The sequence below is a fragment of the Bubalus kerabau genome, chromosome 13 (assembly GCF_029407905.1).
Source record: "Bubalus kerabau isolate K-KA32 ecotype Philippines breed swamp buffalo chromosome 13, PCC_UOA_SB_1v2, whole genome shotgun sequence".
NCBI classification, from domain to species: domain Eukaryota; kingdom Metazoa; phylum Chordata; class Mammalia; order Artiodactyla; family Bovidae; genus Bubalus; species Bubalus kerabau.
Window position 1 is genome coordinate 71,665,723 of NC_073636.1, and position 25,465 is coordinate 71,691,187.

The 25,465-nt window shown below is 43.2% G+C and overlaps 1 protein-coding gene across 2 annotated transcripts in view; it reads right to left on the minus strand.

Moving 5' to 3' along the window:
- Nucleotides 1-25,465, minus strand: part of PTPRT (protein tyrosine phosphatase receptor type T) — a 1,142,536-nt gene that overhangs the window by 415,382 nt on the left and 701,689 nt on the right. The window lies entirely within an intron of this gene.

Consider the following 25,465-nt stretch of genomic DNA (forward strand, 5'->3'; position numbering starts at 1 on the left):
TTCAAGAAAATCAGAGATACCAAAGGAACATTTCATGCAAAGATGGGCTCGAAAAAGGCCAGAAATGGTATGGACCTAACAGGAGCAGAAGATATTAAGAAGAGATGGCAAGAATACACAGAAGAACTGTACAAAAAAGATCTTCATGACTCAGATAATCACAATGGTGTGATCACTCACCTAGAGCCAGACATCCTGGAATGTGAAGTCAAGTGGGCCTTAGAAAGCATCACTACGAACAAAGCTAGTGGAGGTGATGGAATTCCAGTTTTGAGCTATTTCAAATCCTGAACGATGATGCTGTGAAAGTGCTGCACTCAATATGCCAGCCAATTTGGAAAATTCAGCAGTGGCCACAGGACTGGAAAAGGTCAGTTTTCATTCCAATCCCAAAGAAAGGCAATGCCAAAGAATGCTCAAAGTACCGCACAATTGCACTCATCTCACACGCTAGTAAAGTAATGCTCAAAATTCTCCAAGACAGGCTTCAGCAATATGTGAACCGTGAACTTCCTGATGTTCAAGCTGGTTTTCGAAAAGGCAGAGGAACCAGAGATCAAATTGCCAACATCTGCTGGAGCATGGAAAAAGCAAGAGAGTGCCAGAAAAACATCTATTTCTGCTTTATTGACTATGCCAAAGGCTTTGACTGTGTGGATCACAAGAAACTGTGGAAAATTCTGAAAGAGATGGGAATACCAGACTACCTGACCTGCCTCTTGAGAAATCTGTATGCAGGTGAGGAAGCAACAGTTAGAACTGGACATGGAACAACAGACTGGTTCCAAATAGGAAAAGGAGTTCGTCAAGGCTGTATATTGTCACCCTGTTTATTTAACTTGTATGCAGAGTACATCATGAGAAACACTGGACTGGAAGAAGCACAAGCTGGAATCAAGATTGCCGGGAGAAATACCAATAACCTCAGATATGCAGATGACACCACCCTTATGGCAGAAAGTGAAGAGGAACTCAAAAGCCTCTTGATGAAAGTGAAAAAGGAGAGTGGAAAAGTTGGCTTAAAGCTCAACATTCAGAAAACGAAGATCATGGCATCCGGTCCCATCACTTCATGGGAAATAGATGGGGAAACAGTGGAAACAGTGTCAGACTTTATTTTTCTGGGCTCCAAAATCACTACAGATGGTGACTGCAACAATGAAATTAAAAGATGCTTACTCCTTGGAAGGAAAGTTATGACCAACCTAGATAGCATATTGAAAAGCAGAGATATTACCTTGCCAACAAAGGTCCGTCTAGTCAAGGCTATGGTTTTTCCAGTGGTCATGTATGGATGTGCAAGTTGGACTGTGAAGAAGGCTGAGCACTGAAGAATTGATGCTTTTGAACTGTGGTGTTGGAGAAGACTCTTGAGAGTCCCTTGGACTGCAAGGAGATCCAACCAGTCCATTCTGAAGGAGATCAGCCCTGGGATTTTTTTGGAAGAAATGATGCGAAAGCTGAAACTCCAGTACTTTGGCCACCTCATGCAAAGAGTTGACTCATTGGAAAAGACTCTGATGCTGGGAGGGATTGGGGGCAAGAGGAGAAGGGGACGACAGAGGATGAGATGGTTGGATGGCATCACTGACTCAATGGACATGAGTCTGAGTGAACTCCGGGAGTTGGTGATGGACAGGGAGGCCTGGCGTGCTGCGATTCATGGGGTCGCAAAGAGTCGGACATGACTGAGCGACTGATCTGACCTGATCTGACAAATCAAAAAGATATTTGCACCCCCATGTTCATAGCAGCACTATTCATAATAGCCAAGAGGCTACATGGGAGGAACCTAAATGTCCATCAGCAAAGGAATGGATAAAGATGTGGTACAATGGAATACTACTCAGCCATAAAAAGAATGAGATAATGTCATTTGCAACTAAATGGATGGACCAAGAGATTATCATCCTAAGCGAAGGAAGTCAGAAAGAGAAAGATAAATACCATATGGTATCACTTCCATGTGGAATCTAAAATATGGCACAAATGAATTTATCTAGAAAATAGAAACACACTTACATGCATAAAGAACAGACTTGTGGTTGCCAAGGAGGAGAGGGCCAAGAGATGGAAGAACTGGGAGATGGGATTAGTAATGCAAACTCTTACATGTAGAAAGAAAAAAAGTTCTGCTGAAGATCACAGGGAACTACATTCAATATCCTATAATAAATCATAACAGAAAATAATATGAAAAATAATATATAATTTTTAAAGAAAAAAAAAAAAAACAGGTCTTATTATGCCTTCTCACCCAAGTGCTGTCTCCCATTCTACCCCTCCCTACTTATATTGGTCCCAGACCCTCATATATAACAGTGGCCATCTTCATTTTATTATGAATATTCTATTTATAATTTATACAAATTAAGTAGATGTTTTTGTACAAAATAGATTATAACAAACAAAACTATTTTTTTAAATCTCCATATGTGAAGCTCATTCTCTAAGGTTTAGGCATTTATTACAATAGAAACACAGCCTCTTTTATGGTCAGCGTGAACCGTAAGCTCTTCCGTCAGGGTTTCTTTGCTGGGAGTAGTTAAGCACAGGCTAGAGAGGCAATCAGTGTATCTCCCCCCCACGCTACCTACAGGGCTTTACCAATTTATATAATCTCTTTGGGTCCATTTTCCATTTCATTTGTTAAATAGAGATAATGATAGTAGTTAACTTTATGCAGGGGATGGGGTGGGGGAGCACTAAATGAGGTGTTGTTTGCAAAAGCTCTTAGAATTACACCTGGAATTTAAGTACTCAATATTTGGCAGTTTTTCTTTTGCAGTAAAAGGAAAACTACTAAAAATAATAACAAGCCCTCGCATGCTGGATCCACCCAACCACCTTATATGTGGCAGTACTGTGTAGCATCCTTACGCACAATGATGGATTCTGTCATCTCTCTGGTCCCCTCAGAGCATGTAGGGGTAAGGCTGCTTCCCCGCCAATGCAGTGATAAAAAGGGAGGGCAGGGAATTCCCTGGTGGTCCAGTGGTCAGGACTCTGCTCTTCCAATGCAAGGAGCATGGGTTTGATCCCTGGTGGGATAGCTAAGACAGGGCATGCCACATGGCATGGCCAAAAAGAGAAAAGGAAGGTGACGCTGATGGAGCTGAGTCCTCTGATCTGTCTGTGCAGGGCAGGTGCCCTGTGACTTGTGTAGGGACACACTTTGAAGTGGTTCTCTTTGGAGGTGGATGCTTAGAAATAAACGTCAGGGAGCCCAGTAGCCAGCCCAGACCTCTGATGCACTGCTGGGGAGACTGGGGCAGCCTGGCCCTGCTCAGCTACTGAGTTCACAGCCCAAATACTCATGTAAAGGAAAACCAGTGTTCCAAAAGCAAAGAGATGACACTGAACAAAAGCTGCTATATGGAGCCCACATGGATCGAACAGTGAGAAGGGAGGTCCCCAGAGCTGGGGAGTTCTGACCTGGTATGGCTGCTACTGCTGCTCGCTTCACATGAGGACAAACACATAGACAGAGTTAACAGTGAGAAACTCCTCGCCTGGGAAGTCCTGAGCATCCCCCAGCACTGCCTGGTGGGAGCCTTTTTCTTGGTCCAGATGCCAGAACACTGCTGGCAGGGAGGCCACCCACCCTACTTGGAACCTCATGAACCCTCCTCTGGGTGTGCCTTCAAAATTGACTTAGAGTTTTATCCAGCTAGATAACTGCCCTCATGCCCTCTTGGCTCACCTTGTTAGAGTGAGATCAGGAACACATACGACCCGTAAAATCCAAGGTTATAACCCTATTTTGTCAAACATCTTAAGGTATACCACAGTCCATGTTAAATACACATTTGGGAATCTCCAATATTTCCTTCACTTCCCTGATAGCTCAGTTGGTAAAGAATCTGCCTGCAATACAGGAGACCCCGGTTCAATTCCTGGGTCAGGAAGATGAGCTTGGAGAAGGGATAGGCTACCCACTCCAGTATTCTTGGACTTCCCTTTGGCTCAGCTGGTAAAGAATCCGCCTGCAATGTGGGAGACCTGGGTTTGATCTCTGGGTTGGGAAGATCCCCTGGAGAAGGAACGGCTATCCACTCCAGTATTCTGGCCTGGAGAATTCCATGGACAGTACAGTCCATGGGGTCGCAAAGAGTCTGACACAACTAAGTGACTTTCACTCTCTCTCACTCAAAACTCCCTTCAAGCACTAATGAAACAATAAAAACAAAGCAACCTTGATGGCCAGCAGCCTCAGTTTGGGGTTCTATCACCCCCATCAACTTGTGACTCCGCAAGGAAGAAACTGAAACTGCCAATCCCACTTTATGGATGAATAAACTGAAGCCAGAGAGCTCCAGGAACTTACGCAGACTGACAAGAGGTAAGTTTAGCATGACAGCTTTTTAAAAATTGTCCTGCACTCTAGAATGTAAGCTCTTGGAGAGCAAGGGTGCTCTCTGCTCATCCCTTCAGCCTGTGCCCAGAGTATCAGTTGAAAGGATGCTTTAGTTTATAAATACCACCACAACCTGTGAAGAAAGTATCACTAGCCTTGTCCTAGAGGAAACCAAATTTTTGTGAGATGAAAGGATGGGCCCAAAGCCGCAGAGTGAGCAGCACAGCTGAGATCTGAAGGCTCTGGGTCCAGGGTCTCTGTGTTTCCTCTGTACTGTGATATCAGGAAGGAGAACAAGGAAAGGACATCAACAGGAGGCCTGCCATGGTCATCAGGAATCTGGGGAGAAGGTAGTGAGAAACCTGAGAACTGTAAGGCAGAAGTGGCTTGATCCACAGGCGCCCAAGGCCCGCTGGGGAGGGTGACATGGGCACTTAATCACAGTGGGGCTAAGCTGAGTACCGACCTGTCTTCCCACTCCTCACCTTCAGCCACTAGAGTCCTCTCCCCGAGCTCACCTAGGAAGGTGTGCACATAAACACCTTTCTGCTGCTCTTCAAGGAAGGAGCAGACGAGGGCACCTTTTCAAAGAAGGCCAGAGATGTTGCAAGCCTGCCACAAAGCAAAGAGACTCCCTCCCAGAGTGGGAAAGTCAGGGCACAGGAGAAGTGACTTGCTCCCTCTGAAGCAGATGTGACTGACTGTCATCAGACAGGCCACAGGGAACAGCGGAGCCGGGCAGAGCACGGCTTGAAGCCAGACTCTGGTGCTCACTAGCTGTGTGACCTTGGGCAAGGGCACTTTATCTCTGAGCCTCCATTTCTTCATCAATAAAGTGGAAATTGTTGCACTAATCACAGAGGGCTATTAATGAATACAAAATGAACTGGAGAGAGAAAACTGCCTCTAACAGTGGGCATTCCTCTTTGAGAGAATGGCCTTTCTTGGGGAAAGGCCTTTAGAAGTTTGTTTGGAGTAGAAGCTTCACTCCCAGGGCCTCAGGATCAGTTGTACTTAGCCTTTAGAGGAACAGGAAAATGAACTCACTGGCTGCTGGGACTGAATAGGGGAGGAAGAGAGTGAATATGACCGTAGGATCCTGGGTGGAGCCCAAAGGGACTGTTCTCATGGGACTCCCAGTCCTCAACAAGGTCCTCAAGGTACCACAAACGGTTGGCTATGATTGGATTTCCTGTGGCTTCTGAGGTCTGAATGCCTTACTTGAGCCAAATAAGATGCCATGTGGGAACAAAGAGATCAGGGGCAAAAAGGACTCGGAAAAAAATGTCCAGGTGTGTTACTGACACCTTGAAAGATAATGTGGGGCTTTCTCAGGCTATGGAATCAGAGATTTAAGCAAAACTCAGTTCAAATGAAAAGACAAGAACTTTGGTGGCCCTGTGGGTGAGATACGTGTGGGTCAAAGTGTTCTGTAAGCTCGAGCACTCCCACTCAAGAAAAGGCAAAACTGGCTATATATTAACTATGGACTGGCAGCTGCATGCTGAAAACAAGTGTTCAGCATAGGGAACTGAGGTCATTGAAGGGACATGACTTACCCAGGACCACACAGCTAAGCCAGTCCCCAGCTCTGGACTCCCACGGCACCTTACACAACCATCCAGCCCGCTCAGTGCTTGCCATGCTTTCCAGGAGCTGCTTGTTCTTGTATCCATCACTCCTCCAAGGCTGTAAGGGACCATATGCTGTTTGTCCAGCAACCCAGCACATGGCACCAGGCCCATCAAGGGGCCCAGTCTGTGTTGGTTAAACTGAGATGAACAGATGGTGATCTGTTTTTGAGAACTGGGCTTGGACCCTCTGACCCCACAATTCTCTGTTCTGTCCACTGTAAGCACATCACCAAGTCTTTAAGGTGAATGTATCTATTTTTTTTTCATTCAAACAAGAGAATGTCCTGAAATCCTACACGATGGAAACTAGTTTTCAAAACGCGTGATGGAAGCATTCACGCTTTCACTCCGACCCTCCCAGACCTCAGATGCCAAACCCTGCTTCTGCTCTGGTAATTGCCTACAGCAGGGACAGTCTTAGGTTTACATTCCAGTTGGTACAAACAAGTTGGAAATTGCTGAGAAAGCCTTGTATGTGCAGTGGAGATTGGTTTGTTGAATTTATATCCCTCATGTAAATATGTCCAAGCCCAGAGCCCATGGTTTCGGCCTCCAGATAAGGCTCTGTCTATATGACCTTCTTGAGAAAGAGCCTACAGGCCATTGAGATGGCAAGCAGTGGGAACAGAGTGTGTCTCATCTGGGAAGCTGGAAAGTCTGCCTCTGATGGACAGTCACAGTGGCGTGACCTCTGGGTTCACGGTCTCTATGCCTTTAGACTTGGCAGTGAGGGGCCATCCCCAGCCCTGTGCACTGGGAGCACACGCCAGCCCTCTGCAGACCATGCCCTTCTCCTGGAGCAGGAGTCAGGGCGCCACTGTGCCCACCTGGTCCCTGTGAACCCACTGGCCCATCTGGACCAGGCTCTGGATGCCCAACACCTCATAATTCCCTGTCCCAATGGCCCCAAATTCAATTTCAGAGCTTGTCTGAACCTCTTTCCTTGGTTTAGCCATCCAAGGTCAGACCATATTCCATCTGGGTACCCCTAGATCCAAAGGGTGAACAAAGGATGGCTGTTTGGAGGAACAGACCTTTGTGGGGAAGGATGGAGTTAGGTGAAAGGAGGACAGAGACCACAGGCCTCTGTGTGTATCTTGTCCCAGATTCTTTTGTGTTATTACATATGTTAGGGACAGATGTGTGTGTGTGTGTGTGTGTCTCATTCACATCTTCAGAAGCTTCTTTATTCTGAAGCTACCTCTGGAAGGAGAGGTGGACCTTTTCACCTCAATCATGTGCCCTCTTGCCATGTGAGATCTTACTAAAGTACCATTTCCTCATGAAGTACCATTTTCAACCCAAAACTCAGAGCGCAACCTGCAACTTACACCCTCCCACCTCCAAATTCCCTCCCTAATTTTCCACTGTTCATTCTTTGAACCCTGTGTTCCTAAAGCAGAGTGTCGCATCCTTGATCCTTTCATACCTCCATGCTCTGCTTGGGTTGCCACTGGCAAAACCCTATTCAGTATATTCAAGGCCTGACTCCAAAGCCACTCTGTCTTTGTAACTTTCTCCAAAAACCTTTCTTGCCCAGGCAGGATGAATCATCATCTTTTCTTTACTATTTCTTCCACAGTCCTTATCAAATTGCAGATTAATTGTCTGCATGTTTGGTTCACACTTACTCTCTCCCTGCTCACCCGTGAGCACCTAGATCTCTTCATTTTTATAACTGGAACTTATAACTGATTAATAAATAAGTATGAGTAAATATAAAAAGTATGAGACGGCTGAAGACCGAACCAAAATCAAGGCTCTAACATCCTGCAGGGGAAATGCAGCAAGTGAAGGGGTGAATCAGGACTCTCTCTACACTCCAGTTGTTAAGGTAATCACGTGGTTAAGTTAGAATTCCAGCTTCTTGTTTTACAGGGACCAAGCCTTCATCCCTTCTGTCAAAGGTAATTGCTGAACAATCTCTTAATGACCTTAATCAAGGCAACATCTTATTATTTTTTTAAAAAAAAAGGATTAGCAAAGCAGATTTCCAATTCATGAATTTTCTATGTATTCATCTTAGAATGTGGAGTTGGCTGTAACATATGTACTGTTCAAAGTTGAACCTAAATTGAAATAATTTGGGGGTATGGGGCTGAAAATGTGGAGGTGGATAGCTTGTATGTAAAATTAATTTTTTATCCATTTGGAGATGCAATTTGAGTTCCTTTCAAATTAAATTGCAATGGAGTCCTAGGCAGCTGGAAACATTATTGCCAACATAATTTGATACTGCAAGAGCAGTAATACATTGACAGATAGTTCATGTGACCATTAATTTGCAATTTCTGCATGGAAATGATACGCGAAGGGAAAAAAGGTAAAAGGAACAAAATTAAAATCCATCTTCTTTCAGCATGATCCAAACCTGCTCTCATGCTTCCTTTCTGCCACCACCTCTCATTTACTGCAGATGTTTGGCAGAAGATGAGAATTTGTTGACTGTTATCACAAACACCCTTATGAAGGTAGGCAAGGACAGGAATCCAGAGGCTTCATTTTGGGATATCAGTACCCTCACCATCCAGGGTCACTGGGTCCTACCTACCCCGGCCACTAAAATCACCCAAAGCTAGAACATGTTATCTTGTGAGAGCTGACTCAGTTGTCATCCTCTGGCAGAGGTGTCATAGAGGATGTATGTCATTCACATGTTCGTTGGCTCACCCACTACTGAAACAATGCTCCGGAGCAGGGAGGCATCGTGATGTGGTAAAAAGGAACACCGGCTCTGTCATCACCTGGACCTAAAGCAAGTGACCTGTCCCATCTGCATAATTTTTCTCATGTGTAAATCAAGAATGGTACTCCCTGCCTTTTAGGGCCACGGGGTGAATTAAGGAGATGGTGTTCACCAAGCTCCTGGATGGTATGTGACACAGCTGTGTTCCCTTAAATACAATTCCCACCTCCAGAAGGGAGGCGAGGCAAGGGAACCACTGAGATAGAACAGGGGTCCTGAAGATGACAGTGGACCCCTGGCCAGGTTCTCAGTCCAGCTGGCGGCTGGGTTCATGCTTTTTAAATGATGGTTTTGACTTAGCAAGCTCCCATTAACGCATATTTACACAGCTACCTATACTTCCCTTTCTACAAACATGCCTCGGACCACTGAGATGGGCCAGGCATTTGGGGGTGCTGGGGAATGACACAGATGATTTCCAACCTTCATGAAATCCATGCTCTAGAGGGGGATGTAGACACGACGACTGTGAAGAGCGGAATGATGATGCCTGATGGAGCCTTTGCAGGGAAGGTGCTGGGCTTCCAGGCAACAAGTGTCAGAAGGACACAGCCTTGCGCTGGAAATCCATCTGAGCCAATTTAGTCATGACTCACGCACAGCCTTACATTCATTTTCACAGAAACCAGAAGCCACCAAAGAAATCTGAGGTGAGTGAAGGTTAACAATGCCTCCATAATGGCATTATTAGGTTATAAATAAAAGCAAGTCTGAGGTCAAATTCTACTACACAGATAAGCATTTATTACACAAACGTATATTAGTAAGGAGAGACAAAACAGCTCATACAATCCATTCCATAAAGTTCAATGAGGCCCTAGCAACCTGTCCCTGTCTTTTTAGGTGATTGGGTTCCTGTCTTGTATGGAGGTTCATTTAAAGCAGTTACAACAGCATTCTCAGGTAGGAGTTGACAAACTTTTTTTGTAAAGGGCTAGATACTAAATACTTTAAGCTTTGTGGGTCAGTCTCTGTTGTAACTATTTGTCTCTGCTGTCATAATGCAAAGGCAGACACAGACAACGTGTAGACAACTGGCATGGCTGTGTTCCAATAGGGATAGACTGGGAGTTTGGGATTGACAAGTACACACTGCTGCTGCTGCTGCTAAGTTGCTTCAGTCGTGTCCGACTCTGTGCGACCCCATAGACAGAAGCCCACCAGGCTCCCCTGTCCCTGGGATTCTCCAGGCAAGAACACTGGAGTGGGTTGCCATTTCCTTCTCCAATGTATGAAAGTAAAAAGTGAAAGTAAAGTCGCTCAGTCGTGCCCAACTCTTAGCGACCCCATGGACTGCAGCCTACCAGGCTCCTCCGTCCATGGGATTTTCCAGGCAAGAGTACTGGAGTGGGGTGCCATTGCCTTCTCTGAGTACACACTGCTATGTTTTAAAATAAAACGTTTCTCCATTAAAAAAAATAATAATAAAGGCAAGAAAGCCAAGGCTGTGGCTATACTTTGTCCACTTCTGTCCTAAGGGCAGAATCAAGAACCATTACAGATTCATTAGGTAACCAGGGATCCTCCTCATCCAATAGGTGACACAGGACTGTTTAGGAATCACGGTTTGGACACCATCCCTAAGGCTAAGAGTTAGAGGCCTTACTGGGTTCTCCTGCATCATGTACATTTGGAAAGCACTTCATGCTATTTTGGCCAACCCATGTATTTTGAATACTTTCACCAATTAGAGTCCATTTTACAATACTTACACTAGTCTACAGGTCCCTGATTTCCACCAGAACAATCAATTTCTTGCACTTGGTGTGCAGATTAGCAAAATGAAGGTTGTGGATTAAGACATGATATCAGAAGCACCTGGGCACCAGCATCAAAAGCACTTATCTAGAATACCAGGGGTCCTTCCCTGACCAGTACGGTCTTGATGGGAAGGCTGGCAGCACTGGGTTAGAACCTCACCCATAACTCATGCATAAGATTCCACTGGTAAATATTTGAGAGTAAATCAACAACAGTGTAATGTGGAGTCAAGAGGTCAACAAAGGTGTCCTGAAGGAGGCGGCCTTGGGCAAAGGAGAGATATCTAACCAGGTAAAAGTTGTGGAGTTGTGGAGAAATAGAGGTTGAACACAGGGAGAGGGAAGGTTAAGCCCCAGGCAAAGGTGTCAGCACATTTAAAGTCCAAGATTCAAGTGGGCCTTCCCTGTGATCCAGAGGCTAAGACCCCACACTCCCAAAGCAGGGGGCCAGGGTTTGATCCCTGGTCAGGGAACTAGCTCCCACATGCTACAACTAAGAGTCTGCATGCAGGAACTAAAGATCCCACATGCTGCAAGGAAGATGGAAGATCCTGAGCGCCGCAACCACGACCCGGCACAGCCAAGTAAATTAATAAAAATAAATACATATTAAAAAATAAAGCCCAAGACACAAGAAGAAAGGAGCAAATGGCCATCAAGATGCTGATGCACAAATGGACAGGCACTGGGAGCAGCAATCCCTGCCTCCCACGGCAGACCCACACTCTCTGCAGTGACTGTCAGGCCAGTCTGAGTGCTACGCATTATAATGGGCATTATAATTACCTAAGAAGTAACTGAGAACAGCAACTCAGGTAATTGTAACAGAGATACAGTATTCTTTGCCAAAAGTCAAGCACAGGACAAACTCATCCTCTTAAATATTTTTGAGCTCCTACCGTGTGTCAGGCACTACATCAAATGTAGGAGTGACCCAAACAGACAAAAATCCTCTCTGCCCTGAAGGGACTTCCATTCTCGTAGGGAGTAGGGGGTTAAATAATATATGAGATCATCAGAAATGAGAATGTCAGATGGCAGTAAGTGCTCTAGAGATTCTAGGGAAAAATCAACCAAGTGGATTTGGCTGCAATGTAACAAAGGGTAAAACCAGGTCTGGTCCAGCAGCCCTATCTCTTGGGCTCTACAGTTTAGTTACTCAGGGTGTGGATGCAGAACCAGGAGTCAAACACAGCACAGGTTCAAGAGGCAACCAACTGGCTGGAGGCCATGGACTTCAGGCCCAGGGTGAGCATAACAGCTACAACCCAAGGGCCGTAGGATAGTCATTGAGCCATGGTTCCAACATCCTTTCTATACCCTGTTTTGTGATGCTGGGGCTGGTAGTCCATAAAGCACATCTCTGCTTCATCACATGGTTCTATGCTAGTCTCTACCAGTTGGGGGCAATATACAGTGGTCTTCAACCTTCCTGGCACTGTGTTAGTCCCTCAGTCGTGTCCAACTCTTTGCAACCCCAAGGACTGTGTCTGCCAGGCTCTTCTCTCAATGGAATTCTTCAGGCAAAAATACTAGAGTGGGTTGCCATGCCCTTTTCCAGGGGATCTTCCCAACCCAGGGATCGAACCCAGGTCTTCTGCATTGTAGGCACATTCTTTACCATCTAAACCACCAGGGCAGTAGGGACGGGTTTTGTGGAAGACAATCTTCCCATGGACAAGGGAGCGGATGGTTTCAGGATGATTCAAGTGCATTATATTTGTTATTCTGAGGCTGATCTGACAGGAGGCAGTGGTTAGGTGGTAATAAGAGCGATCGGGAAGCAGCTGTAAATATAGATGAAGCTTCACTTGCTCATAGCTCACCTCCTCCTGTGTGGCCCAGTTCCTAACAGGCCACAGACCAGTATCGGTCTATGGCCCAGGGGTTGGGGATCCCTGCTCTAAGAGGAAGAGAGTACTTGCTGTTTCCGTGGGCATCACTCCAATATCACTTCTTTACCTCGGGGAAGTTCATTCTGTTCCAGCAGTTGGATCTAGTTTGCAGTTCCTCTAACACTTAAAGAGCAGGATTCACTGCAGAACCTCAGAGACACTGCTGCTGCTGCTGCTAAGTCGCGTCAGTTGTGTCCGACTCTTTGCGACCCCATGGACTGCAGCCTACCAGGCTCCTCTGTCCATGGGATTTTCCAGGCAAGAGTACTGGAGTGGGGTGCCATTGCCTTCTCTGTCAGAGACACTAGCACCAGGCAAAAAGTGCTCCTTCTTCCACTTTTTAAATGCTTCTGATTCCAGCCTGTTCTCTTGTTCTCTCCAGCCCCAGTGGTACCTGTCCTCACAGCTGCTATACTGGTATAATACTTTCATGTTCTCTGTTACCTTTTGAGTTTTCTAGCCAATTCCTTATATATAGTTAACAAGAAGTTTCCAAACTTTCACGGTGACCTTGGTGTTACAATCATTTTTTTTCACAAAGTTCCTAGCCAAAGAAATACCTAGTAGCTGCATTCACTAGTTGGTCCAAGCAATTTAATAAGTATTTATCGCCTAACCCTTAGTGAGTCTTCCTGGGTACCTCAAATGGTAAAGAATCTGCCTGTAGTGTGGGAGACCTGGGTTCGATCCCTGGGTGGGGAAGCTTCCCTGGAGGAGGGCATGGGAACCCACTCCAGTGTTCTTGCCTGGAGCATTCCAGGGACAGAGGAGCCTGCCAGGCTACAGTCCATGGGGTTGCAAAAAGTCAGACACAACTGAAAGTCTGACACAGACACAGCCACTTAATAGCGGCTTGAGAAAACAATACACACAAATCCAAAGAAAAAATACTTCAATTCCCTTCTTAAATAACCACAATCACTTATTTATAGGATACCTGCATTTGTCAAGCCCTGCACACCTTATCAAACTGTGGGTTCAGATTAAAAATTGCTCCTCTTGTTGCCTGCCCCATGCTGATTTTCCTGCAATTACTTGCTTTTCACCTGGGTAACAACAGTAAGCCCAGCTTTGCAAAGATACGATGTCACTGAAAGGAAGGGAGCCCAGTCTCATGTTGAAACTGTGTATCACTTCAACTTAGTAGTTTGTACAATGTCTGACAGATGACACTGTTTTCCATGTTCATTTAAAACTGAAATTCTAAACATACTCATGCCCTGCCTTTGTGAGTTCATTGTGGTAGGCTAGGCTGCCTCAGGAAAGTTTGAGAACCACCAATGGTGAACTCCTATTAGGCAATCCTCGCTGTTATTAAAGTAAGTGTGTGATGAAACTCAAACTCGACCTTGACTGGTCCGGATGCAAGATCTGAATGCCTGAACTTGATCATTCCCCATTCCCTGCCCTCCTTTCCCCAGGCTCCATTCTGCCTTGGTACCCCTGCCCACAAATTCGATGTGCTAGCTGGCCATGCTCTGCTTCCCAGCTCTGGCTCAGACCTGTCTCTTCATTCTCGGCCCCATACAGATGGGCCCACCTGGACGGTTACTGAGTGAGGAGCAGGGTGGCTGGCCATACCTCCTGCCACAATGGCTCAGGTGTTCAAACGCCAGAAAGAATTAAATGGACACAGGCTCAAGATTGCAGCCTGGAAATAAAAGCTTCAGAATCCTTAAAAATTACTTCTGTGGCAGAGGAAACTGGGTTGGAAAGAGAGAAGCAATTTCTGAATTACATGGTTTCAGTTTCTGGAGAAAGGAGTTTTAACGTGGGGTGGGGCTTTGCTTCAATTTACACTTAAGTCATGGTAAGTCTCTTTGTTTAAGGAAAAAAAAAAAAGGAAAAGGGGGGGAAGAAAAAAAAAAGCTGGAGAAAGAGTAAAACCTGAAACATCTGAGGATCCAAAGCCACCCAGCGCTGAGCCTGGGTAAGGTATATATTACACCCTCTGAACACCACCTGTCCTTGGGACACATGGTCTGGCTGTGAACATCAAGCCCTGGAATTAGGGAGGAGCCCTTAGTGCGCCTAACCTGCCATCACGGTGATACTGGTAAGAAGCCATTGGTAATGTAGATCAAATTATTTCTAGAATATGTCAAACAAACAAAAGTAGTATCTCCTGACTGGATCCTGACAGCCCGTCTCCCAGGATGATCTTGATCTCCCAAGAAGTCACATTAATCCGCAGACACTACTCAGGACTGCTGGACCGTGGAGAGCCCTGCTGTGTCAGCAGCCCCAGAAATGCCTACCAAGCTTTCTTATGAGGCCCAAAGCTTTATTTATTTACTATTTTGGAAACATACAAGAGTATCATTACACTGAAGGAATCATTTCAAACAAATCCACTGTCAGTGAAAGGTGGCTTAGTTTCTGCCAAAGTTTCATTTGAGACTCACCTATACGAGGAGAAAGGATACACAGTGAAGCAAACGTTGTCTATTCTGGTCGCCTTGTGGCAGAACAGCAAGAAGAGGGCTCCAGCAGAAGAGCAAGCACAGGACAACAGAAGCTAGAAGACCCATTTACCCCCCGATTATCTGTCTCATTCACTCATGAAGCATGAGCACCTCTCGGCAAAGGCGAGGAGGGTAAAATGCTTACCTGCTTCGCAGCTGGCCCTGCTAACAGAAAGGACCCCTGGCCATGACACTACGGGATACAATCCTAGCTCAGGCTCTTACAGATGCCATCAAATGATAATCCTCCACATCAGAATCCTGAAGGGGTCACTATCCTACCCACTGGACTTTCAACAACAACATATCCTTTTTTTTTGTTTGTTTTTTAAACTTTTTATTTTGTACTGGAGTATAGCTGATTAACAATACTGTCTGCAGCAAAGGGACTCAGTCTATATATACAAGTACCCATTCTCCCCCAAACTCCCCTCCCATCCAGGCTGCCACGTAACACTGAGCAAAGTTCCCAGGGCTATGCAGCAGGTCCTTGATAGTTATCCATTTTAAATACAGCAGTGTGTACATCTCCATCCCAAATTCAATAACTACCCCTTCCCCAAACCTTTCCCCAGCAAATGTAAGTTCATCCTCTAAATCTGTGAGTCTGTTTCTGTTTTCTAAGTAAGTTCATTTGTATAAACAGACAAGATCTAGGAAAGGTACAATCTCCCAAGACAGAACCAGGAAGAAATAAAAATATGAGCAGACCAATCACAAGCACTAAAATTGAAACTGGTTTGAAAACTCCCAACAAACAAAAGTCCAGGACCTGATGGTTTCACAGGTGAATTTTTTCAAACATTTCTTATAAAAGAATTAACACTATCCTTCTGAAACTGGAAAAAATAGCAGAGGGAGGAACACTTCCAGACTCATTCTGAGGCCACCATCACCCTGATACCAAAACCAGGTAAAGATACCACAAAAAGAAAGAAAGAAAATTATAGGCCAGTATCACTGATGAACACAGATGCAAAAATCCTCAACAAAATCCTAGCACTTTGAGTCCAACAATACATTAAAAAGACCATACACCATGATCAAGTGGGATTCATTCCAGGGATACAAGGATTTTTCAATATCCATAAATCAATTAATGTGATACACCACATCAATGAAGTGAAGAATAACAACTATATGATCATCTCAATAGATGCAAAAAAAAAGCGTTTGACAAAATTCAGCACCCCCTTTTGATAAATTCTCCCCACAAAGTAGGCACAGAAGGAATATACCTCAACATACAACAATCCTACAGCTAATATCATACTCAATGATAAAAAGTGGAAAGCATTTCCTCTAAGATCACGAACAAGACAAAGATGCCCACTTTCGCCACTTTTATTCAACTTATCCTTCTAAACCTGCCTCCATACAATGTGAGCTTTTTCTTAGTGTTATCAGTCAAAAGCCCTTCCCACTTTTCATCTCCCCTTCACCTGCAAATAATCCTTTCTGCTCAGATGCCTGATTTCTCCCTCCTGCCCATCAAAACTTGTTTATGAACTGTGTGACCTTGAAAGAATCTCTTTATCCTTCCTAAGTCTCAATTATATATTAATGATATCAAAAGTGAAGCTAATTATACAGATCTCCTAGGATTCTTGTGAGATGAGAATGAAATTATATGTGATCAAATGCTAGAGGGATGTTGCTGGGTAACAAGCAGACCCTGGAGTCTCTGGTTTATAACAACAGGCATTTATTCTTGAGCTCGTGCATCTGCTTGTCTGACCCAGGCTGGGCTCAGGTCTGTTCCATGTGAAAGGGCAGAGGTTACGCAGGGCATGTTCTTTCCATACTGGACGCACCAGAGCCAAGCTGACCTGTGCAAAAGCTGGTAAGCCCTCCCTCATGTCATGTCCTGAAGTGGACATGTCCACCATACTGGCCAAAGCAAGTGTCTAGGCAAGTCCAACATCTACAGGGCCGAGCCTCCCACAGTGGGGAAATGGAGGTTGAAGAAATGAGTATTTGCTGAATGATAACCCCAACTATCATAGATCAATATGCATAACATGACCAGCCAGCCCTTCTTCACACATCACAGGCTTGGTCCCCGGAGAGGAGAGAAGTCTGACTTTGAATCATATCCATCTTGCATAGTGTCCCATGGTGAACATCCTTCATAACATCCATCTATTTCCCACTGATGGACATGAAGCTTGCCTCCAGTTCATCACTACCAGGAACTGTGTCTAATTTTATGCAATATTATCATGTGTGTGCTTCATGTAAATACCAATATAGATGCAAGGACTGTCGCCTCATAAGGCTCAGTCTTTACAGACACGTTACCCTCTCCTCCCCACCATCTAAAACCCTTGACGACCACCCATTTGTTCTCTACCTCTATAATTTTATGATTCCAAGAATGGTATATAAATGAAATCACATAGTATGTAACATTTTAGGATTTCTTTTCCACTTAGTATCTAAGTCCCTTAACAATCATCAAATTCATTGCTTTTATTAACAGATGTCTCCTTTTTATGGCTGAGTGCTGTTTCATGGTAAGGGTGTCCCACAGTTTGTCTAACTGTTCACCAACTGAAGGACATGTGGGTAGTTTCCAGTTAAACAGGTTTGGTTCCGATTCCAGTGTGTGGGGGTGGGGCCTTTCCCACACAGCACCAAGTAACTGTCCAAACGTCAGCTGAGTGTCCTACAGTGCAACTCAATCCTGACACTATCTACCGTGAAATATCATCAGATTTCACAGCTTACGAGTTCAGTCCTGTAAGAATACTTCCCAACCCCCACCCTGCACACATGGATTTCAGTTGCTAGTGGGAAGTCCAGGTTGTTACCTATACTTCTGGCCAACTGGCTACTAATCAGTGGTTCCTATGACCCCCAACTCCTCAAGTTTGGTTAATTTGCCAGAGTGGCTCACAAAACTCAGAGAAACATTTTATTTATAGATTACTGGATTATTACAAAAGGATATAACTCAGGAGCAGCCGGATGGAAGGGACGCACAAGGCAAGGTCTGGGAAAGGGTGTGGCGCTTCCAGGCCCCCTACAGGCCCAGCACCCTGCCAGCACCTCCGTGCGTGTTCACCAACCTGGAAGCTCTCCGAACCCTCTCCTTTGGGTGGTGTTATGGGTTTAATTCCGTGTGCCAGGCACTTGGACAAACACTTTAATGGAGACTTCATTCCATAATCATGACTGATTAAATCATTCCCCACTGACAATTGATCTCTATCTCCAACCCCTCTCCCGTCCCCAAAGACTGGAAAGTCCCAACCTAGGCTGGGACTAGGTTGGTTCTCCTAGCAACTGTCGCCCTGGCAATCACCCCCATCCCTGGGTACATCAGAAAGTCGCCTCATTCCCAGAGCACAAGTCACCGCTAGTGCTCTTACCACGTAGGAAATTCCAAAGGTTTCAGGAGCTCTGTGCCAGAAATGGGAACCAAATACCTGTTTCTGATTGCAAATCATAATATCACTGGGATCATGATGAACAAATCTACTTGGGGCATTCATATACAAGTTTCTGTGTGAACCGAAGTTTTCATTTCTCTGTGATAAATGCCTAAGGAATTGCTGAATTGTATAGGAAATTAGTTTTTAGTTTTAAAATAATTTGACAAACTATTTTCCATTGTGTCTGAACTAGTTTACGTTCCCTCTAGTGGTGTAAAAGCCATCTCATTTCTTCACTTCCTCAACAGTATTGAGTGCTAACAGTATTGTTGTTATTAGCCATTCACATAGGTGTGTAGTGGTCTCTCATGGTTTTAATTTGCATTTCCCTAAAGGCTAATGATGCTGAACATCTTTTCATGTGCTTTTTGCCATCTGTATACACATTCGTTTTTAACTTTTGTTTTCTAGTAAATGAACTTAAAGATACAGATTTTCCTTTAAGTATTGTTTCAGTTCTGTTCGACAATATAGAAATGCTCTGCTTTCATTGTTACTCGCTTCATGATTCTTTATGACTTCCTTTTTAACCTAAGTGTTACTCAGTAATATATTATTGAGTTGTCAAATTCATGGGATTTTTAAAGCTGTCCTTTAGTTACTAATTTCTAATTTTATCGTAAAATAGTTGAGGAACATGGCCTGTGTGATATGGATTCTTTAGAATTTAATTAGGCTTCCTTTATGACCTAACATATATTCTATTTTTGTGATTTTTTTGTGTGTCCTCAAAACATATGTTTTCTCTGTTTAGGTGTAGAGTTTTTTTTTGTTTTTTTGTTTTTTTTTTCTGGTGGGTGGGGGGTGGTGGTTGCCCTGTGTGGCTTCTGGAATCTTAGTTTCCTAACCAGGTACTGATCCTAGGCCCTGGCAGAGAAAGCACCGAGTCCTAACCACTGGACTGCCAAGGAATTCCCTAGGTGTAGAGTTCTGTATATTAAAATCCGTTGATCTTAATTTGTCACTATGTTAATTAGCTTGAATTTATGAATTATATTTTTTATACCTTCAACATCTCTGTTTATTTTTGTCTATTTGATATTATTCCATTTAAATAGAATGATCTCCTAGCTTGGTCAGTAACTTTCTTCTACCAAGAATGATCGCAGTCACAACCATAATTTGTAAATGCTTATCCAGTTCACGTGCCATTTCAAAGTCTGTGTACCAGGCACCTGGCTTACCACTTTGCTTATATCACATTTACTCCTCACAATGATAATTCTCAATGTTTCCAATTTACAGATGAGGAAACTATGGGTCTAGAAGCAAAGTGACTACATCAAGCACCCAGCCAATGGCAGAGCCGACATCTTCACAGATGGGCAGATGTGTGGGCAGATTTGCCCTTTAAGTTCATGCTTTTAATGACTCTACTATCAGACTGTTTGTTCGTTTGCAAAAGGAGGGGTAACTCCCCATCCTTGGAGGAGTTTTAGGGTTTGTTTTTAGGCTAAGAAATTCTATATTATCATTGTCTGTGTTAATATTTAGCAAGGTCTTGCTGTGTAAGTTCTGATTCTCTGCTAAGAACTGCATGTGCATGGCCCTATTTCATCATCACAGCTGCTCTAGAAGTTACATAGTGAAATTCTAAAGTTACAGAGGGCTCAGACAGGGTTCCCAACTAGGATATGAACTCAGTGGTGATGACTCCAAGACCTGCATTCCTAATCACAGTATCAGATGTAGTGTTACCCAAAAACTGGGTTTGTCTCTCGGTGGGTGTTGAGCCAACAGATACAACCAAGCCAAAGATCATTAATTACCAAGACCTCCTCAAGGGCAAGAATTGAGACCAGGCTTAGATCACAAATGGCTCAGGCTTGTCAGGAAAGTCATTCCCAGTTCTCTGTCTCTGGGGACTCCCTAACTTATTTTCTTACTCTAGGTCTCCTGCACTCAAGGAGGCTTTACAAACAACATTTCAAGTAGCCCCACACAAGTCTTTGGAGGGTGGAATTAATGTATTCCCAATGATCCTGGGGACTCCTTAAAGAAGTCCTTTTCTTCTCTTACTTGATGGAATCACCCCTTCTAATCGCTTGGCATCTGAAGTACAGCATTTTGATTTTCTGTAAGTGCTAACACCCTCCTAAATGCAATCTTAGCCCTTGTCCGAGGTGTTTTCACATTCTTAGCTCATTTCTTCCTCTTCACCACTTTCTCCAACTCCCCATTTCCTAGGGAAGTACACACACACTTTCACATTGCTGATCCTCTCCTGTATTCTTCCGAGACAATCATTTTGCCTTTTTGCATTTCTTTTCCGTGGGGATGGTTTTGATCACTGACTCTTGTACAATGGTCATGAACCTCTGTCCATAGTTCTTCAGGCTCTCTATCAGATCTAATCCCTTGAATTTATTTGTCACTTTCACTGTATAATCCTAAGGGATTTGATTTAGGTTATACTTGAATGGTCTAGTGGTTTTCCCCACTTCAATTCAAGTCTGAATTTGGCAATAAGGAGTTCATGATCTCTGAGCCGCAGTCAGCTCCCAATCTTGTTTTTGCTGACTGTATAGAGCTTCTCCATCTTTGACTGCAAAGAATATAATCAATCTGATTTCGGTATTAACCATCTGGTGATGTCCATGTGTACAGTCTTCTCTTGTGTTGTTGGAAGAGGGTTTTGCTATGACCAGTGCGTTCTCTTGCAAAACTCTATTAGCCTTTGCCCTGCTTCATTTTATACTCCAAGGCCAAACTTGCCTGTTCCTCCAGGTATCTCTTGACTTCCAGGTTTTGCATTCCAGTCCCCTATGATGAAAAGGACATCTTTTCTGGGTGTTAGTTCTAGAAGGTCTTGTAGGTCTTCATAGAACTGTTCAATTTCAGTTTCTTCTCCATTACTGGTTGGGGCATAGACTTGGATTACTGTGATATTGAATGGTTTGCCTTAGAAACGAACAGAGATCATTCTATCGTTTTCAAGACTGCACCCAAGTACTGCATTTCAGACTCTTTTGTTGACTATCATGGCTACTCCATTTCTTCTAAGGGATTCTTGCCCACAGTAGTAGATATAATGGTCCTCTGAATTAAATTTGCCCATTCAAGTCCATTTTAGTTCACTGATTCCTAAAATGTTGATGTTCACTCTTGCCATCTCCTGTTTGACCACTTCTAATTTACCTTGATTCATGGACCTAACATTCCAGATTCCTATGCAGTATTGATCTTTATAGCATTGGACTTGAATCAGTCCTGAATATTCATTGGAAGGACTAATGCTGAAGCTGAAACTCCAATACTTTGGCCACCTGATGAAAAGAACTGACTCAATGGAAAATACCCTGAGGCTGGGAAAGATTGAAGGCAGGTGGAGAAGAGGACAACACAGGATGAGATGATTGGATGGCATCACTGACTCGACGGACATGAGTTTGAGCAAGCTGCAGGAGTTGGTGATGGACAGGGAAGCCTGGTGTGCTGCAGTCCATGGGCTCATTACTGAGCAACTGAACTGAACTGATTCTTCTGGGAAAATGTCACCTTAAAAAAGAATCAGAAGCCAGATGCAACTTATAGTATCTTTTAAACATGGAAGTGTGGGCTGTTCTCACTTATCCCAACCCTTTTATCTACTCATTGTTTCTCCTTCCCACGGTTCCCTGGAGGAATGAGAGAGAAGCAGTGAGTTATTACCATGTTAAGCTGCACTAAACAGCTCTGTATTATGCTTAGAGACCTCTGGAGAAATAAGGATGAGATCACTATATCTTTTGTTCTTGGGAAAATAATGTGGCAAAAAGACACCTCTAATCCTCTATTTTAATTTGTTTTTATTGATCTCTTTCAAAATTAGGGAAACAAGTTTTCTCACTGCAAATGTTATGACAATGCATGGGGAGGCCTAGTTATAGAGAGTAATGAAGTGAGGGCTATGGAAGAGAGCCTTTTCCTAAGGCAGGGGGAGAGGGAGGGTGGTAGGTGGGCAAGCTCATAAGAAAGGAAACACACAGAGGAAGGAAAGCCACCGGATATGAACGGCTAACTGACAAGTTCACAAGTGATGTGTCATCAAAGAGGCCTTTCATGACCACAATCAAACTACCATGTCACTGTCACACTAATCTTTATTTTCTTGGCGCTTGTCACTTGCAGGAATTATCTCATTCATTTATTTATGGAATTGCTTACTTGCCTGATTCCCTAGCATGAAAAATGAATCACACAAGAGCAAGAACTTTGTATAGCTGGTTTTCTGCTTTTCCTAGTTCCTAGAATCACACTTGGCACATAATACATATTCAAATATTCAGAGGGATGAATGGATGGATATTCAGAATGAATGTTTTTCTCTGTTTCCGATCTTTTGTGATTTCTAAATTTCCTATAGTGAGCATAAATTCTTTCTCTGATTAGAAAAAAAGAAAAAATTAGGTTTAGTTTGGCATCATTTATTCCTAGAAGCCTTTCCTGTTTGCTCAGGTGAGTCTTCCTCCTCTCATCTCCTATAATTATTCATACCTTGCATTGTTCACTGGGCTTTGTCATCCTAACACTGCAACTGTTGGTGTGCATTTATTGTCTCCCTCTCTCTCCCTCTACTGGCATCTAAGGTCCTTGAAGGTTGAACTCATAAACTCTCAGAGTAGGAAAGAATAAAGATCATCAGGTCTAACTTTCCCTCTTATACATGAGGACACTGAGAAGCTCAGATGTGATCCATCCAAATCCAATAGCACAGACAATGCAGGAAAATGCTACATTCTCCATGCCATGCTTTCTTTGCTCCAATTGTTTTATGACATGGGCTTAGTCTGTGGCAGGCCCAGCACTCTTCCTAAGCGCCCAGACCTTTGGCCCCTGTTCTCTAGGCCACAGGGCAGTGCTCTCTGCGTTTGCATCCACATAGTCTACTCAGTCTACTCAGGAGGAAGCAGGAAGGACAGGCAAGTATAGACAACAGCTGGACCTTCTCTTCTCATTTTGCATGTACTTAAAGGCAGCATCCTGTCTTTATGCTCAAAGAATTAACAAGAAGAGAAAGTAAAACAACTCTGCCCACTGTTTAAAGGTACACAGGCCATTCCCAAGAGGCTTTCTGATAAACGTGTGCAGAGCCTCTTTCATCTGTCATCAGGGTCATAATGCTCCCTTAGGGAGGGAGCTTAGCTTCAAAAATAATTTTAGTACAAGAGATTTAAGACACATGGAAAAATACAAGTTAAAATAAACCAAACACCCCCCAAACTCAGCACCTTAGACATTGAAATTAGGATTTAGCATTCCCATGCATGTATTCATGTTTCCTCTCCACATATAAATATCTTAAGAATTACAAAGAATTACTGTGAAGGCTTAAAAACTGTAGTATTGCTATTATATATGTATCCTTCTGCAGTTTCTATCATTTTAGCAGGTAACTTTTATATTGATCTGAAATGTAACAACACTGCTACAATATTTTACTATTTAAAATTTGCTATAATTAAAAATGTGTTAATTTATATTATAATATTTTTCTCTCTAGACAATTATGTTACATGCAAGTGTTTATTTATATATATATATATATTTGCATCCTCTCTAGTAACTATACTTTAAAAATTATCTAATATATCGGCCGCTCCCAATATTAACTTAAATACAAATGGTGTTGTTGCATTCCTTCCTCCGTTTTTTATTTTAAATGCAATGTTATAAAATTTCATTATTTATTACGATGCTTACAGTATGATTTTGAAGACATCCCTTCCTTATCGGATTAACAAAGTTATTTTCTATTCCTAGATTTATTAGTTTTTCCTTCTTATCAATGGACTTTTAATTTTGGCAAGTGATTTTATGCATCTATTTGGCCATCAGTCTTTGGGTTGATTAATGTGGTAATTATATTAGCATATTTCTAATATTAGATTAGAAATATGCTAGCATTTTTTTAATGCTGCTGCTGTTGCTGCTAAGTCACTTCAGTTGTGTCCGACTCTGTGCGACCCCATAGACGGCAGCCCGCCGGGCTCCCCCACCCCTGGGATTCTCCAGGCAAGAACACTGGAGTGGGTTGCCATTTCCTTCTCCAGTGCATGAAAGTGGGAAGTGAAAGTGAAGTCGCTCAGTTGTGTCCAACTCTTCGTGACCCCATGGACTGCAGCCTACCAGGCTCCTCCGTCCATGGGGTTTTCCAGGCAAAAGTACTAGAGTGGGGTGCTAGCATATTGTTAATCTAATGTTAGCATTTTCTCAATGAAACCTAATTTTGCTTTCATCTATCTACTCTTCTACTTCTTAAATTTAAACTTTTATCTGACACATACAAGCAGAACTTGTAAAAAAGCAAGCACTGGGGTACATGCCCACTGAACACTGTAGTGTAACCAGCACCAATGTTGTCAAATGTTATCTGCACTTCAGAAGCTCCATTATGATCCCTCTCAATCATTTACCCCTCCAACGAGATCCTATACCTGAAAAGGTAATTGTCATAGATTATCATTATCTGTTTTTGAACTTTTATATGGATGGGATCATAAATAAGTACTTGTGTCCATTTTTTTCAGTTTTAAGTTTGCAAGAATCTGCCACAACATTGCATATAAAATTATTTCATCCTTCTTATTGCTATATGATATTGCATTGTTTACTGGTTCATTCTATTGTTGAAGGACACTGTGTTTATTTCAAGTTATTATCTATTTAGAAAAATTGAAGAGGAGGGAACACTCCCAAATCCATTCACAAGGCCACCATTATCCTGATATCAAAACCAAAGACACTACCCAAAAAAGAGAAAATAATGGGCCAATAGCTCTGATGAATACAGATGCAAAAATCCTCAAGAAAATACTAGCAAATCAAATTCAACAATATATAAAAAGAAGCATACACCATTATCACATCACACTCAATAAAGAAAGCTGAAAGCCTCTGAAATCAAGAACAAGATTAGGATGCCTACTCTTGTCTCTCTTATTTAACTCAGTAATCAGAAGCCCTAGGCACAGCAATCAGACAAGAAAAATAAATAAGACATTCAAATTGTAAGGGAAAAGTAAAACCCTCAGCATTCGCAGATAACATATTATATACAGAAAACCCTAAACTCTTTAACCAAAAATTTGTTAGAACTAAAATTCAGTAAAGTTACAAGATATAAGATTAATATACAGAATCCACTGCTTTTTATATTAATAATGAACTATCAGAAAGAGAAAGCAAGAAG